The sequence below is a fragment of the Pleurodeles waltl genome, chromosome 6 (genome assembly GCF_031143425.1).
Source record: "Pleurodeles waltl isolate 20211129_DDA chromosome 6, aPleWal1.hap1.20221129, whole genome shotgun sequence".
In the NCBI taxonomy this organism is placed as follows: domain Eukaryota; kingdom Metazoa; phylum Chordata; class Amphibia; order Caudata; family Salamandridae; genus Pleurodeles; species Pleurodeles waltl.
Window position 1 is genome coordinate 342,034,902 of NC_090445.1, and position 18,317 is coordinate 342,053,218.

Below are 18,317 nucleotides of genomic sequence, written 5' to 3' on the forward strand. Positions count from 1 at the left end.
TCTGAATGTCTTGCAGAGTCAAGAGGCAGAGCTAGGTGAGCCTGAGGGTCAGAGAGTTGGCATGACAAGGCCACACCAAGAGCCAGATGTAGTAAAAATCTGGATTGCGACTCGCAAATTGCGAGTCAGACCGACTCGCAATTTGCGAGTCTCAATCCAGTATGTAGAATGGTGTCCCTGACACCATCTGCGACTCGCAAGGGGGTCGCAAATGCCCACCTCATTAATATCAATGAGATGGGTCGCAATTTGCAACCCCCTTGCGAGTCGCAGCACTCACAGGAATGGTGGCCTGCTGGAGACAGTAGACCACCATGTCTGTGATTGCTTTTAAATAAAGCAGTTTTGTTTTTTTTGTAATACAGACCGTTTTCCTTAAAGGAAAACGAGATGCATTATAAAACTAAAACATGAAACGTTTTCGTTTCATTTTTTCATAGCAGGCAGTGTCCACGCCATTCACAAAGGGGAAGGGGTCCCACGGGGACCCCTGCCCTTTTGCGAATGGGTTACCACCAGTGTGACACTGGTGGTAACTGCGATTGCTTTGCGACCGCGTGCGCGTTCACAAAACAATACAGCATCGCGCTGCGACTCGCAAATAGGAAGGGGAACACCCCTTCCTATTTGCGACTCGCAGTCCCATTTTGCGAGTCGGTAACCAGGTTACCGACTCGCAAAACGGGGATTGGGCATCGCGATGTGCTTTTTTCACTGTTAACTGTTTGCGACGTGCAAAAAGTTTGGAACATCTGGCCCCAAGACTTGGAGCTAGAGGCTTTGTCACAGGAAGGGGCATGGAGAGGAGAGAAAGCGATAGTCAAAGATGAAGGGATCAGGTTACACAGACACTTACTGCATGCCATTGAGTATACCATTATTTTGGTAAATGTGTGTTTGGCTGTATTTGGTAGGTTTAAATGTGAATGTCTCAAATATATAAGTTTTCCTAAAATTATTCATTACTACGCATCTAAAAGATTGGAAAGGGACTTTGCTTATATATTATGCTAAAGCAACATTATCAGAGCAGAAAATGTTTTTTGTAAGAGAAAGTGTGTTTTTTAAGCTTCAGCAAAACCACTCGGTCAGCATTTAGGTATGTCATTTAACATCCAGGAAGGATCTGGATTCACAAAAACATTAACAATTATATGAAATATTATGTTCGATGGCATCTGTCGCTGTAGATACGCATGTTGTGCAATAGCTCGCCATCTGGTGTTGGGCCGGAGTGTTACAAGTTGTTTTTCTTCGAAGAAGTCTTTCGAGTCACGGGACCGAGTGACTCCTCCTTTTGTCTCCATTGCGCATGGGCGTCGACTCCATCCTCGATTGTTTTTTTTCCGCCATCGGGTTCGGACGTGTTCCTGTCGCTCCGAGTTTCGGAACTGAAAAAATAGTTAATTTCGGAAGATTTTCGTCGGTATTGTTGCGTTCGGGATCGGCGTACTTAGATTCAACACCGCATCGAAGATCGAAGAGCTCCGGTGCCCTTCGGGGTAGTTTTTCGATCCTCCGTCGGGGCCTGGTCGGCCCGACCGCGTGCTGAGGAACGCCGATGGAACGGACCCCGTTCCGTTTCTGCCCCAAATGCCACAATAAATACCCCTACACAGACCAACACTTGGTCTGCAACCTGTGCCTGTCACCTGAGCACAGCGAAGACACCTGCGAGGCCTGTCGTGCGTTCCGGTCCCGAAAAACACTCCGAGACCGTCGAGCCAGAAGACTTCAAATGGCGTCCGCACCGACAGCCCAACGGGAGTTCGAGGAACAGGAAGAGGAAGGTACCTTCTCGATCCAAGACTCAGACTCCGAAGGATTCGACGATACACAAACCGTGAGTAAGACGTCGAAAACCACACAAAGAAACATTTACAAGGCCCAGGGGACGCCACTGCCACCAGGCCATGGCTCAACCCATAAAATCGGTGACCGACCGTCGGCACCGAAAAAGGCCCAAACAGTGCCGAGATCGTCCGACTCCGGTCGAGACACCGGCACGCAGCCTTCTCGGGACCGAGAAAGTGCTGGAGACAAGCCTCGACACCGAGATGCCGGTGTGGACACGGCTCGACGCCGAGACAGCGGCACCGAAACAGATCGACGCCGAGAGGTTTCGGCCCCGAAAAGAAAAAAAGTCACCTCGGAGCCGAAAAAACACGCAGACACAGTTTCGACGCCGAAACAAACTGCAAGCGACCCAGCTTCAGGCTCTTATACAGAAGAGCACTCGCTAACCTCCCAAATGCAGAAGCATAGGTTTGAGGAAGAGCTACAAGCAACTGATGCGGACCATACGCAAAAGCGTATCTTCATTCAGCAGGGGACAGGAAAAATAAGCACCCTTCCCCCCATTAGGAGAAAGAGAAGGTTGGAGTTCCAGGCGGAACAAGTACCACAACCAAAAGTGGTGAAAAGAGTTACACCACCACCCTCTCCTCCGCCCGTGATTAACGTTTCACCAGCACAAACGCCATCACACTCCCCAGCTCACACCACCATGAGCCAGGGTGACCAAGACCAGGACGCATGGGACCTATACGACGCCCCAGTGTCAGATAACAGCCCAGAGGCATACCCTACAAAACCATCTCCACCAGAAGACAGCACCGCGTACTCTCAGGTGGTGGCTAGAGCAGCACAATTTCACAACGTAAGCCTCCACTCAGAACAGGTCGAGGATGATTTCCTGTTCAACACACTCTCCTCCACCCACAGCTCCTACCAAAGCCTGCCTATGCTCCCTGGTATGCTCCGGCACGCAAAAGACATATTTAAGGACCCGGTCAAAAGTAGGGCAATCACACCAAGGGTGGAAAAAAAGTATAAGCCGCCTCCTACAGACCCGGCTTTCATCACAACACAGCTGCCACCAGACTCTGTTGTTGTAGGAGCAGCTAGGAAAAGGGCCAACTCTCACACATCTGGAGATGCACCACCCCCAGATAAAGAAAGCCGCAAGTTTGATGCAGCTGGTAAAAGAGTCGCAGCACAAGCTGCAAACCAGTGGCGCATCGCGAACTCCCAGGCACTACTTGCGCGCTATGACAGAGCCCACTGGGACGAGATGCAACATCTCATTGAACATCTGCCCAAAGACTTCCAAAATAGGGCAAAACAAGTGGTTGAGGAGGGACAGGCCATCTCCAACAACCAGATCCGCTCCTCCATGGACGCTGCAGATACAGCTGCACGGACAATTAATACATCTGTAACTATCAGAAGGCATGCATGGCTCCGAACGTCTGGATTTAAACCAGAGATTCAACAAGCAGTTCTCAATATGCCTTTTAATGAAAAAGAACTGTTCGGTCCAGAAGTGGACACAGCGATTGAGAAACTCAAAAAAGATACGGACACTGCCAAAGCCATGGGCGCACTCTACTCCCCACAGAGCAGAGGGAATTACAGCTCATTCCGTAAAACGCCCTTTCGAGGGGGGTTTCGGGGTCAAAGCACACAAGCCAGCACCTCACAAGCCACACCGTCCAGTTACCAGGGACAGTATAGAGGAGGTTTTCGGGGACAATATAGAGGAGGGCAATTCCCTAGAAATAGAGGAAGATTCCAAAGCCCCAAAACCCCTACTACTAAACAGTGACTCACATGTCACTCACCCCCTCCACACAACACCAGTGGGGGGACGAATAGGTCATTATTACAGAGCATGGGAGAAAATCACTACAGACACTTGGGTTCTAGCAATTATCCAACATGGTTACTGCATAGAATTTCTACAGTTCCCTCCAAACATACCACCAAAAGCACAAAATTTAACAACACACCATTCCAATCTCCTAGAGATAGAAGTGCAGGCACTATTGCAAAAGAATGCAATCGAATTAGTGCCAAACACACAAATAAACACAGGAGTTTACTCACTGTACTTTCTGATACCAAAGAAGGACAAAACACTGAGACCAATCCTAGACCTCAGAGTAGTCAACACTTTCATCAAATCAGACCACTTCCACATGGTCACACTACAAGAAGTATTGCCATTGCTAAAGCTGCACGACTACATGGCAACTTTAGACCTCAAGGATGCTTATTTCCATATACCAATTCACCCATCGCACAGGAAATACCTAAGGTTTGTATTCAAAGGAATACATTACCAATTCAAGGTACTGCCTTTCGGATTAACAACCGCACCAAGAGTCTTTACCAAATGTCTAGCGGTAGTCGCTGCACACATCAGAAGGCAGCAAATACATGTGTTCCCATATCTAGACGACTGGCTAATCAAGGCCCATTCGTTGATAGAGTGCTCAAATCACACAAATCATATCATACAAACCCTCTTCAAACTAGGGTTCACCGTCAATTTCACAAAATCCAAGATTCGGCCACGCAAGGTACAACAATACCTGGGAGCCATAATAGACACATCAAAAGGAGTAGCCACTCCAAGTCCACAAAGAATTCAAAATTTCAACACCATCATACAACGCATGTATCCAACACAAAAGATACAAGCAAATATGGTATTACAACTCCTAGGCATGATGTCATCATGCATAGCCATTGTCCCAAACGCAAGACTGCACATGAGGCCCTTACAACAATGCCTAGCATCACAGTGGTCTCAAGCACAGGGTCACCTTCTAGATCTGGTGTTAATAGACCGCCAAACTTACCTCTCGCTTCTGTGGTGGAACGACATAAATTTAAACAAGGGGCGGCCTTTCCAAGACCCAGTGCCACAATACGTAATAACAACAGATGCTTCCATGACAGGGTGGGGAGCACACCTCGATCAACACAGCATACAAGGACAATGGAACGTACATCAAACAAAACTGCATATCAATCACCTAGAACTTCTTGCAGTTTTTCAAGCACTAAAAGCTTTCCAACCAATAATAGTTCACAAATACATTCTCGTCAAAACAGACAACATGACAACAATGTATTATCTAAACAAGCAGGGAGGGACGCACTCCACGCAGTTAAGCATGTTAGCACAAAAAATTTGGCATTGGGCAATTCACAACCAAATTCGCCTAATTGCACAGTTTATACCAGGGATACAAAATCAACTCGCAGACAATCTCTCTCGAGATCACCAACAGGTCCACGAATGGGAAATTCACCCCCAAATACTGAACACTTATTTCAAACTCTGGGGAACACCTCAGATAGACTTGTTTGCGACAAGGGAGAACGCAAAATGCCAAAACTTCGCATCCAGATACCCACACAAACAATCCCAAGGCAATGCCCTATGGATGAACTGGTCAGGGATATTTGCTTACGCTTTTCCTCCTCTCCCTCTCCTTCCTTACCTGGTAAACAAACTCAGTCAAAGCAAACTCAAACTCATATTGATAGCACCAACTTGGGCAAGGCAACCCTGGTACACAACGCTGCTAGACCTATCAGTGGTACCCTGCATCAAATTGCCCAACAGGCCAGATCTGTTGACACAGCACAACCAAAAGATCAGACACCCAGATCCAGCATCGCTGAATCTAGCAATCTGGCTCCTGAAATCCTAGAATTCGGGCACTTACAACTTACCCAAGAATGTATGGAAGTCATAAAACAAGCAAGAAGGCCATCCACCAGGCACTGCTATGCAAGTAAATGGAAGAGGTTTGTTTGCTACTGCCATATTAATCAAATACAACCATTACACACAACTCCAGAACATGTAGTGGGTTACTTGCTTCACTTACAAAAATCTAACCTAGCTTTCTCTTCCATTAAGATTCACCTTGCAGCAATATCTGCATACCTGCAGACTACCTATTCAACTTCCCTATATAAAATACCAGTCATTAAAGCATTCATGGAGGGCCTTAGGAGAATTATACCACCAAGAACACTACCTGTTCCTTCATGGAACCTAAATGTTGTCCTAACTAGACTTATGGGTCCACCTTTTGAACCCATGCACTCCTGCGACATACAGTTCCTAACCTGGAAGGTGGCATTTCTCATCGCCATTACTTCCCTGAGAAGAGTAAGCGAGATTCAGGCGTTTACTATACAGGAACCTTTTATACAACTACACAAAAATAAAGTCGTCCTAAGGACCAATCCTAAATTTTTGCCAAAGGTTATTTCACCGTTCCATCTAAATCAAACAGTGGAACTTCCGGTGTTCTTTCCACAGCCAGATACCGTAGCTGAAAGGGCACTACATACATTAGATGTCAAAAGAGCATTAATGTATTACATTGACAGAACAAAGAACATCAGAAAGACTAAACAACTCTTTATTGCATTTCAGAAACCTCATGCAGGAAACCCAATTTCAAAACAAGGTATAGCCAGATGGATAGTTAAATGCATCCAAATCTGCTACCTTAAAGCTAAGCGACAGCTGCCCATTACACCAAGGGCACATTCAACCAGAAAGAAAGGTGCTACCATGGCCTTTCTAGGAAACATCCCAATGCAAGAAATATGTAAGGCAGCCACATGGTCTACGCCTCACACATTCACCAAGCACTACTGTGTAGACGTGTTATCCGCACAACAAGCCACAGTAGGTCAAGCTGTATTAAGGACATTATTTCAAACTACTTCCACTCCTACAGGCTGATCCACCGCTTTTGGGGAAATAACTGCTTACTAGTCTATTGCACAACATGCGTATCTACAGCGACAGATGCCATCGAACTGAAAATGTCACTTACCCAGTGTACATCTGTTCGTGGCATCAGTCGCAGTAGATTCGCATGTGCCCACCCGCCTCCCCGGGAGCCTGTAGCAGTTTGGAAGTTACCTTCAATTATTTATATATGTATCATCTCAACCTTAAATAAGTGCATACTTAGTCACTCCATTGCATGGGCACTATTACTACAATTCAACTCCTACCTCACCCTCTGCGGGGAAAAACAATCGAGGATGGAGTCGACGCCCATGCGCAATGGAGACAAAAGGAGGAGTCACTCGGTCCCGTGACTCGAAAGACTTCTTCGAAGAAAAACAACTTGTAACACTCCGGCCCAACACCAGATGGCGAGCTATTGCACAACATGCGAATCTACTGCGACTGATGCCACGAACAGATGTACACTGGGTAAGTGACATTTTCAATCTGTAATGGGGTCGTTACCATACATTTGTCTTCAGACAGCGGAGAGGATAATAGCATCCTACATGAAGTTGGTTCCACGTGCACTTTGACAGTTTCCTGCAAGAGTGTTTAGCAGGTCATGTGTCTCACGTGGTGACATGCTGGGAGGGTACAGTGGTGTTGCCACCCAGTGTGTGCACTGAATTCTTTGGTGGAACTGAATCAGTTTATTGATGAACTGACCGTTTCCATACCCTTAGCCAGAGTTTGCCATCTCCATGAATGCAGAACTGACGGGGTGGGGACCACATGCCAGGAATTACCACACAGGACAGCAACAGCAGCTTGCCAGCACACCAATATGTCGGAACTGGCAGCTGTAGCGTTACCACCCAGTGTTACCACAAAATGTTGCTGATATGCAAAGATAACATGACAACCATGTCCTACATGCTTACTGGTCCTCCGCAGATAAACAGTTAGTTCAAGCTTTAAGCGCTAAACCCACAGATCCTAATGAGGTGACTTTGTTTCGCTCTATATATAAAGCTGCATGCAAAAGAAGAAAAAACAAGCTGAAGAAAGACAATTGGGAGCAGTTAGTAACTGATGCAGAGTAAAAGAATTTTAAGGATTTTTGGTCCATCGTACATTTGCTTAGATCATTTGATAACTAATAATATAATGAGTATCCACATTAATGGTGATCAATAGGTTAATTTTTCAGTTGTGAATGGCTCCTTTTGTAGCAGCACTTTGCAGAACAATTTAGGGATTTATTTTAATCAAAGAAGCAAACTTTCTAAGAAAGACAGTCGCTCTGAGCCAAGATTTTATCGTCCCATTTCACTCATTGATACATAAGTTAAAATTATTGGTAGAGTGGTTTATACAGTATGCGGGGTTGGGCTAAAAATATTCTCGACTCTTGCAAATACAGCTTTAGAGAACCACTAGATATGGTGGAGCAGTGCTTAAAGCTTAATCTCATCATAGGCAAATATATTATTGCCAAACACTGCCTGCTGTACCTAGTCTTTTTGGATCTGATAACAGCATTTGACTGTGTAAATCGAACCAAGTTATGGGTGATCCTTCTCAAGTTAGGGCTGGATGTGGCACCAGTGCACTTTCTACATGTCTTATTTGAAATTCCGTCTGCTAGGGTCAAATATGACACCAGTGCGGAACTTTAGCAGCACATAAGGATGGTGGGCGGAGTACTGAACAATGCAAACACTCACCCCCAATCACAGATCTGGGTTTAATCCATCATTCTTTTGCCCACCATTCCACCCCAGTTTAGACCCAGCCATATGCAACTCAGTCTTGACCCTGTTCCTCATGGGAAGACTCCAGACCGAACTGCCAAGCCAGGTCCTCCCTGGACTGGAAACAAGCATCCTGGGACCGGTTTCAGGGTATCACCCTTCATCAGCCAGGCTAGCTTCAATCCAGTGGCACAGTGAGCACGGGACCCACGTCTGGGCATACCCTGAAACCGGTCCCAGGATGCTTGAATCCTGTCCAGGGAGGACCTGGCTTGGCAGTTCGGGCTGGACTGCTCCTATTGGGAGCAGGGTCAAGACTGATTTGCATATAGCTGGGACCAAACGGGGGTGACGTGGCAAGCAAAGTAGCAATGGATTAAACCCAGATCTTTGACTGGGGGTGAGTGTTTGAAAAGTTTCAACACTCCGTCCATGATTTTATTTTGTGATAATGCCTTGTGCGCCCTAAGTGGCTGGGGTATGCCCAGACGTGGGTCCCTTGCTTGCTGTGCCACTGGATTCAAGCTAGCCTGGCTGATAACGGGTGATACCCTGAAACAGGTCCCAGGGTGCTTGAATCCTGACCAGGGAGGACCTGGCTTGGCCGTTCTGGCTGGATTGCTCCCATAGGGAGCAGGGTCAAGACTGATTTGCATATAGCTGGGTCCGAACTGGGGTGACGTGGGTGTTCGAAAAGTTTCAACACTCTGTCCATTATTTTATTTTGTGATATTACCAGTGGGGAACTATAAGTCTCCTTTGTTCTTTCACAGGGTGCTTTCTTGCCTCCAACTTTTTCATCTTACAACTGATAATTTGAGCGTCTTTTTGGCTAGAGTCACAATTGATTTCCCAACTGTTTATATTCATCCCGTTCCTGAATTGTATGCGTGGTCTAGATGGCCCATATGCCTAAGCCCTAAGGCAACTCGATAAATGAACAGACGATTTTATACCGTTAGCCACTGTTTACCATATCCATGAATGCGCCACTGACTTGTTCAGGCCCACATGCCAGCAATGACCACACAGGATAAACAGACAGCCACCGAAGTCTGCCAGTACACCAATATGTTGGAACTGCAGCTGTGGCATTAGCACTCAGTGTTACAATAGAAACTTTACATAAAAAAAATATGGCAACCATGTACCACATTAAAAAAAAACGTAGGCAGTGACCATCTTGTCCAAGATGACGCAACAATTTTGGCATAGAGTCTGTTGTCCTCGGATATACCTCTGGACTGAAAAAACTGCCAGGGGTGGACAACAATGTTGCAGACCTTTTGAGCATAAATCATCGGGAAACCCAGAAGTGGGAGATCAATACCAGTGTTCTCCACAAATAATTTCATGGTGCAGGGTCCCAGAGAGATATGTTGAAAACAATACAAACAAAAATACGAAAATTACACAAGAGACATCTGCAGCTCCAGTTGGTTTGGAATGCTTTGTGCAATAGAATGATCACCATGGTTCTCAGTTTTGTTGGAGATGCCAATATACCCATCTAACAGTTGCCACATTAGACAGACCTGCTAAGCCACTGAGGGAGATAAATCTTACATCTGAGGCAACAGTCACACAGCCGGACCATGTGGCACCAAGGATCTTAGAATTTGTTTATTTGCAACTTCCTGAAGAAATTAAGAACGCTAGACATGAGATGAGCAGAGCATGTTATGCAGCAAAATGGAAACACTTTGCAAACTAGTAATGCTATTCATATCAAAATGCTGCAAGCTTCAGCTTAAGATTTCATTCAGCATCTATTGGCATTAGAAAAAGCAAGCTTGGTGTACATACCTATACGTGTACATTTGGCCGCAACTGCAGCCAGCGTACAAAACAAACATTGGTCCATGTTTAAAATAGCAGCCATAAAGGCTTTGTTGGGGGGGGTGTTCTAAAAAGAATACGTCCATGGCATTTTTGAGACTTAACCATGATACTTATTATGTAATGGTAGCACCTTTTGAACCACTACGTTTGTGTACAACATACCACCTTACTTGGAAGGTGGTACTCTTAGTAGCTATAACATAATTCTACAAAATCAGTGAGTTACAAGCCTTTTTAGTAGAAAAAACATAGTCCAGCAGGACAGCGTAGTTCAACATACATACCCATGTTTTCTATCAAAGGTCTCCTCACCATTTCGTATCAATCAATTCACCGCCCTACCGAATTTAGCACAAATGAACAGAAAAGTCTATACGTGCAATTTATATAAGGAGAGTTCTTGTTTACTCTGTTGCCTGTACTAAACCTATCAAAGATTCTTAACAACTGTTTGTTGATTTTGCACAACCACCCCAGGGGGATGCCTTTTAAGAAATAGGCATTACTCAATAGATTCTTTGATTTAACCAAATTAGGTATGTAAGAGCAAAATTAAGACTTCAAGGGATGGTGTTTAAAAGGCCCAGTTGTAAGAAATGTACTGTAGTGGCCATTCCTTTAATTCACGGATGTTTGGCAGCTGCATTGACATACATGCAGAATTTTAGGCAACGTACTACGTGGATCTACAGACCAGTAGAAAGCTCATTTTTTCTAATGGATACCTGCAAATCACTCACCTTGTGAATACCCACAAATGCCAGAGTGGATCTGGAGATTTTTCTCAGCACTTTCCTTGCATACTGGTAGATGGTGTTGTACGGCTCCTCATAGACTTCACCCTACCCTGGAAATGACGCCAAAGCCACATATAGCTGCCAACACTGTGTGCTGACTTCAGTTCCTTTCTTTCTGTGCCTTTCAGCATGGATCCGGAGGGTGCTCCCTCATTTCCTGTCATTTTCCAGAACATACTTTAACCAAAAGTTTAACTTTCATGCTGTACAAAGGATATGTTTCACCCTAAAACAACAGGATTCAAACCCTCCAAAGATGGCCATAAGCAGATGTCGATGACGGACTTACACCAGATATGTCTGTGGTATGTAGTCTCCACTCATGACTGAAAGTCATGCAAAGACTGCACCAGGATGAACCTGAAGATCTTCCAGGACTGAGAGGTCAAGCTCTACATTGCTGAATATCACAGTTACTCTTCTAAACAACAAGGGCAACCAAAAAGTCCACATGAACATGGGTATAAAGCTGAAGCGAAGCACAATGATTCACATGAAACTCATTTAATAATTTATATGTAATAAAGCAGAAAGTTCTGTGTAGAAATGAATCAGTGTGGGAACATTTCCAATAATAGGTTTATGGAACATGTAGTCTCAATAAACACTTGTCCGCAGTAAAGACGGGCTCCGATTGGAGATACGCCCTAGAGATATGGTATCTCTATGGCGTATCTCTGATTGGGAGCCTCCCTTTTCTTCACTGCATTCCTCAGCCCTTAGGCTCCATCGGGAGGCTTTAGCTGCCGCACATTGATACATACGGCCATTCCGTGAATACTTCTTATAATTACTATTATACAAATCAGTGGCATGGTATTCTTGCTGTTCCTTGATAAGCAGCTTTTACCAACTACTCAACACATCACTGGCATGGTATCCTTGTTATTTCTTGGTCACCTGGAAAACATGTAGTGGCTCACAAGTGGTTATTGTGACTATGTGTTCCATAGATCTTTTCACTTGGGCAACCATCCCCAAGGTTGCTATATGTCCTGATAAGACCCTTATATCCCCCAAAAGGGTTGAGGCGCCGTCAACACTCAAAAGACAAACATTTGTTGGTATTTCAACACAGGGAATTACTGTGTGAGACTATCTGTATTCAAACAATTGAGGCTGTCTGAATACTCAGTACCAATATTTTTTGGCTTGCTTCACTTGGAGTGTACTTTCCACTATTACCTTACTCACCAGTTGCAAATGTTTTGGTTCCTTTTGTGTACTTTTTGTGAACTATACATTTTCTTATTGTTGACTGATTATATGTACTGGTTGCTGTGCTAACATTATGATTATTATAGGTTTCCTCCTGACAGGATGCATACTATCTTATTGGAAATGTTATCCCACTGATTAATTTCTATGCAGAACTTTCTGCTTTATTACATACACATTTCTAAATGGGTTCCATATGAACGATTGTTCTTTGCTTTAGAACATCACCATAAAGCAAATGAGGGCCAGTCTTGCTCGAAGTCGAGGATGCTCTTGAGAGACGTCCTCTTTGCATTTGAAGTCATCAGGTAAGTCGATGTCCAAGAAAAAGGAAAAGAAAAAAAAAACGCGACTCCCTGCTAAGAGAAGTCACTCGGACGTCAGGGTGTCTCCCTTATCTCAGTCTCGGTTCCCCATCACGGAGCCAATTTTCCAGCTCATCCTGATCCTACCTCGTTCTGATCCCTCACCTACACTGCAACAAGTCGAAGCCTTCCAAGAGGCCATGTTGCAAATCTGCATCCTAACTGCTCCCTCCGGCACTCCAGCTATGCTTCTTGACACCCTTCTGATGTCAACCACAACTGCGGATCCAACGCCTGCCCAGACTTCTCACCTGGGGCCAAGATCCTTACTGTTCCCTGTGCATTGATGCTGGTACAGATGCTACTAATGACGTAGGAAGACCCAGTTGTTCTCTCGGAAGAGAATCAACCTCAACCTTGATAATCGTCTCACCCATTTCAACCTCAGATACAATCCTCCCGAGCACTCGGTGGTACACTACCACTACCAGCACATTACTCTGAGCCAGAACCACGCAATGAGGAGGGGTGGTGTTTCCTAGCACTGTGAAGAGGAAAATTGTTTTCTAGATCTACAAGATGCCAGTGGGCTAGACAAGTCCTCTGACATTGGCCTAAGCTAGTTACCTGGCTCTTCCACTGAGGAATCAGTGTCCTTTGCTATGATCATTGTGGAAGTTAGAAGTTACAATGAGGACCCCTTGATTGGGCACAGTATGGCCACCTTAAAAAACACAGTACTCCATATCAACTATTCATAAATTGACATGAGACACAAACATTTAAATTAGTATCAATGCATTGGATGTAGTCTACAGAACTAAATATAACAATCAAGCATCCAGAATCAAAAATAATACTTAAAATGTGGATTTCGAATCTAGAAAATACCCGAAGTTTAAAGGTGGATTTCAGACCAAAACACAAAAGGCTAAAAGATACCTCTAAAACTATACACAATAGTTCAGATGAAGCCTCTGGAACTGGGCACAACACAGGTTCTTTTTTCCAAAACGTAAGACACTGAGTATACTGTACAGTGCCAATACCTTCATCCAGTGCTCTCTGGGAGACACGGGTGTGACCTGACCAGACCTCAAGCCATAAATATGCCAGAGACAACCATGCGCACAAGTAAGCTGGAGCTCTATCTTCTTAGAGAAAATACGAAACAAATCTGTTCTCTCAGCCCTCCCGTCCCTTCCCTTCACTGTCTCTCTAGGTGCTTGTGTCTCTGGAAAGCATCAATGGTTTCAGTAATTTATCATTGCTAGTTATGCTCGTTTTATTTCTTCCTGCAGAGTAATGACATGTGATATGTCATATTAAACAGATGTAATCTGCAGCTCAAATAAAAGTGTAGCTTGTATCACTGAAACTGTTGGATACTGGATGGGTGAGGCTATGTGCGTTTGTGTGAATACGTGTTTGCAGGGCTTGACTGAGTGGCTGAGAAAATGTGGGTATCTGTGTATAAGAGTTGCGTGAATGGCAGTGGATGGCTTAATGTGAATGAGTGAGTGGGTAGGCGACCAAAGGCAGTGGGTGAGTAGGTGAATGTGAATAAGTGGGTAGTGAGGCTCACTCACATGGTGCAATTCCGTCTTGTATTTGTGCCCCAGCACTTCTTTCAGCCACCACTGCACTGTGCATTGTAACGTAGTGTTCCTTAAAGGGGTGCATTGTAACTATTTCCTAGCAGCGCTGAGACGACCCTGATGGATATGGGGATATTGTTCCAGATCCTAGGTGCATAGATAGAAAAGGCGTCCTGCCTTGTTTTTGTCTTATTTACATTCTTGATGTGCTGCAGGAGGAAGGTGTTCTGTGGCGAGAACCACAAAAGATGGTGAGTTTGCAAGGTAAGGGTTTCTCGCTGTGATGGCTTTGTAAATGTTGCAGCTTGGTTTGAAGGTGTTGCAGGCCTGTAAGGCGAGTTGTCCCTGTGCTCTTGTCATAAATGTCTGCTGGTTGAAGTGTGGTTCAAGATGACAACGCAAATAGTCAGAAACAAACAGGAATGCTGCATCGCTGCTCTCAATGCTTTACATGGTTTGTGTGTGCGGCAATATTGCATTTCTGATTCTCATGCAGTTCCCGTTTCTGCCTATGATTTGCTGTGTATGTGTGAAAGGGAATTTTGCCCTGCTGCCTCCAATAACGTAGTGTTTTGGTAATATGTGTGTGTGAATCTTGACTTCTGCGACCCCTCTGGTACCAGTTAACAATGTTTTAACGAAGCTTGAGAAAATATTTTCACTATTTGAAAGCCAAAATAATTCGCTTTGTCAGTTTTGTGTTTAACAAAAGAATTTGTAGTGGCAACATATTCTAGATTCACATGCCATGGATTGTTGTGCCATCTACTGGTTGAGTTAGGAATTGTTCTTTGTAAAAATAAAATTCAATAAAGTCAATATTACGCATGATTTCCATCATACCTACGCTATGCCCGTTGAGTATTTTTTTAACCATTTTGGGTATGGGTATGTGTACAAGTGTAATTGAAAATTATTTTGTTGGATCTTACAGGAGAAGAAAGAAGAAGAGAAAGAAAACTTTTATTCGGTATGAAAAAGTTCATCCATTACAGCAAATAATCACCAATACATTATTAATATACCAATAAACCCATATATGATAAAAACACCCATCATAGATATGAACATATAAAAAACACATTCATAAAAAACAATAAAATAGAAGAACTCATTCTAAAAACTCTACATTATTACGCCAGGTGATAGCTCCCTTCAAGAATGATCCCAGGCCCTTCCATACCAATATATCTGAGGCCATTTGTAACCACAGAAAAGCAGGACAATATTGCACGAAACCCTTGGGCCTTAGGAGAGGTAATAAAAAACGAGTTCTAAACGGTGCATAAAAAACACAAAACAATGTCAAATGGAGCAAGGTCTGATGGGACACCCCATCGCAGGGGCAAAGTCTAATACATTTGTCCCCATACTGACCTAGCGGGAAACACAAATTACTTCTAATGCTTCCCAGGCGGAATCGAGTTATGAGAGACCTTTCCCTCACATCCTTTATTTCTAAAAGATAGCGCTCAGGGCCCACCCACATCTTTAACATGATGTAGTCCCTGATTGATTTTTTCCCTAAAGCCTCCCCCTCCCTTTTGGAGGCCTGTATTCTCAGAAAATTGTCCTTAACCCATTTCTTGTCATGGCTAGTCAGACCCTCGGGATAATCAAACAATTCAGGCCGCCCCAGGTCATGAGCCATCTTCCTTATGTGCATCAGCCAGGGAATATTCTTTGCATTGTCGCAAGCCAAACAATCCCTTAGGATTTCCCTATTAAGAGTAGCATGTTCGTTACTCCAGATTGAGATCCATAGCAGAAGGGGAGCCAACTGGATAGTATCCTGCACAAACTCAAGCTCCAGTTCCAGGTGAAGGCAAAAACCAGGGATGTTTTGTCCAACTCCCAGGAGCCTTCTACAAAAGCGAGTTTCTTCCACCGTAAGAGCTGGAGTATCCCTATACCCCCAAAGTGCCGTGCCATACAGCAGGACAGGAAGGCATTTCCGCCTACAGATTTCAAGCAGGGGCTTGATAGGTCTACTACTTACCCTTACAGCAAAGTCAAAAGCCGCACCAACTGTTGCATGGAAAAGCACAACCCTTCTGGCAATACAGGGTTTCCAGGATCCTTTCTCATCAAAAATCACCCCTAATTATGGGAACTCATGGACCCTGCTAATAACTTGATCCTCCACCCTAAGCTCCCCACCCTGCTCAGGGGTCTTCCACAAACCATAAAATGTGATTTCTTAAAATTGACCTCTAAACCCAAAGCTGACATAAAAGTAACATAAGCTCTAACTATTTCCCGGAGACCATTCATCGTGCGGGCCATGAGGACTGCGTCATCCGCGTACGTCAGCACAGGGATATCAATACCCTTCACCTTTGGGACATCCCTACAGTGTTTCATAAAAAAATCAGACAGTCCATTTGTATATAGAAGGAACAAAGTAGGAGCCAGGACACACCCCTGGCGCACACCTCTTGAAAGCTTAAAAGCCTCTGAGCATTCCCCATTAGGTCCCACCCTCACATTTGCAACTGTCCCAGAATGGAGATATCGGAGCAGCTCTACAATATTAGGATCCAAACCTAAATGATTTAGCCTCTCCCATAAAATAGACCGGTTCACTTTATCAAAGGCACAACTAAGGTCCATAAAAGCAAGATAAAGGGTACCTTTCCTGGCCTGCGTGTATTTACCGATCATCATCAGTAAGTTAAGACATTGTTCTCGCGTACCGAGGCCTTCCCTAAAACCATACTGTTCCCGGCTTAAGATGGCATTTCCTATCATCCAGGCCTCCAGACGCCTTAGAATGATCCGTCCCAGAATCTTCGCAGAGGAGTCCAGGAGGGATATAGGGCGATAAGACTTAGGGTCATTACGATCGCCCTTTTTAAACACTGGGACAATACATGCCAGTCTCCAAGAGGCAGGAATGCCCACCGTAACTGCTGCATTGAGAACATTTAGGAGAATAGGTGCCCATAGCTGGGGGTTAGCTTTATATAAATCCATAGGGATTGAGTCCGGGCCCGGAGCTTTATTGCTCGCGCTACTCTGTAATGCATCAATAACCTCCTGGAGCGAAAACCTGATTGCTAGGTTAGGGGCCACATCATATACGTTCTCCCGGATATTTCTTAAAGGAATACCCTCAAAGATTTTACAAAAATGAATTACCCAGGCCTCTGGGGCGATGTTACAGCCAAGGCCCTCAGATGTTTCTGTTTCAAAGGAACCTCTATTTCCCACCTTCCAAAACAGGCCAGGGTCCTTCAGAGCAGTGGAACGCTCTAACTCTTCCCAGGCTTTATCTTTATGTTTTAGCTTACTATCCCTCAGGGTCCTTTTATACCTCATTCTAGCTTCTTTTACAAGGGCCCAATCTCTAGGGTGATTCTTGGTAGCCATCTTTAGGTTTGCCCTTGCATCATAGCAGGCCTTGTCATACCAGCCACATTTACGTTTACTGGGGAGGCTGCCTACTGAGAGAAGGCAGTCTCTGACTGCTGCATTTACCACTGTTATAGCATCCAAAACAGTCTTAGGATTCGGAGCCTCTATCAGGAGTATTTCCATAAATAGATGTAAATTTCCCCCCACCACCTTTCCTACAACTTTTTGGGGGTCCACTTGCTTCCACCCAAGCCGCCTCCCCTGGTCCTTTATCACCATTGCTACAGGCCTACCTCATCCTAGTTTACGTAGGGCCCCAGGCAGTTTAAAGGACACTATAAGGGGATTATGATCGCTAAAGCACTCCCCTAGCACTTCACCCCCAGTCACTAAGTCAAATGAAAAAATTGGGGTGTAATAACAGGGAATTCGTGGCACTCAGGACATCAATCGGCCAAGTGTATCATTAGGGGTTGCCTACACAAGGGAAAACACCCATCCCTCAGAGGTTTATAAAAACCCAACAATAATTGACACAATGTGAGGCCCCCCTCGCCCAAATTAGATATTCACAATTAAAGTAGGTCAAAGTACTCGCAACATGGCGTTCTTGTAACTTGTGGACGCCGTACTTGGATCGATTACATAATATTAGTATTGAACGGAACGGTTTCTCAAGCATTGAATATTCAACATTTCAGGAGATTGACGTAAGGTGATTGGTACTGTATTGGTACTGTATTTGACAGTCACAGTAGGAACATAACCTACCTCTTGAAGCTACTTATTATTACTTGGGATTGGATAATATATAAGAGCCCTGAAGAAGTCGTTGGGAACTAGAGGACTTCCCCATGACGAAACACGTGTTGGCTCGGATTGTTGTCCCA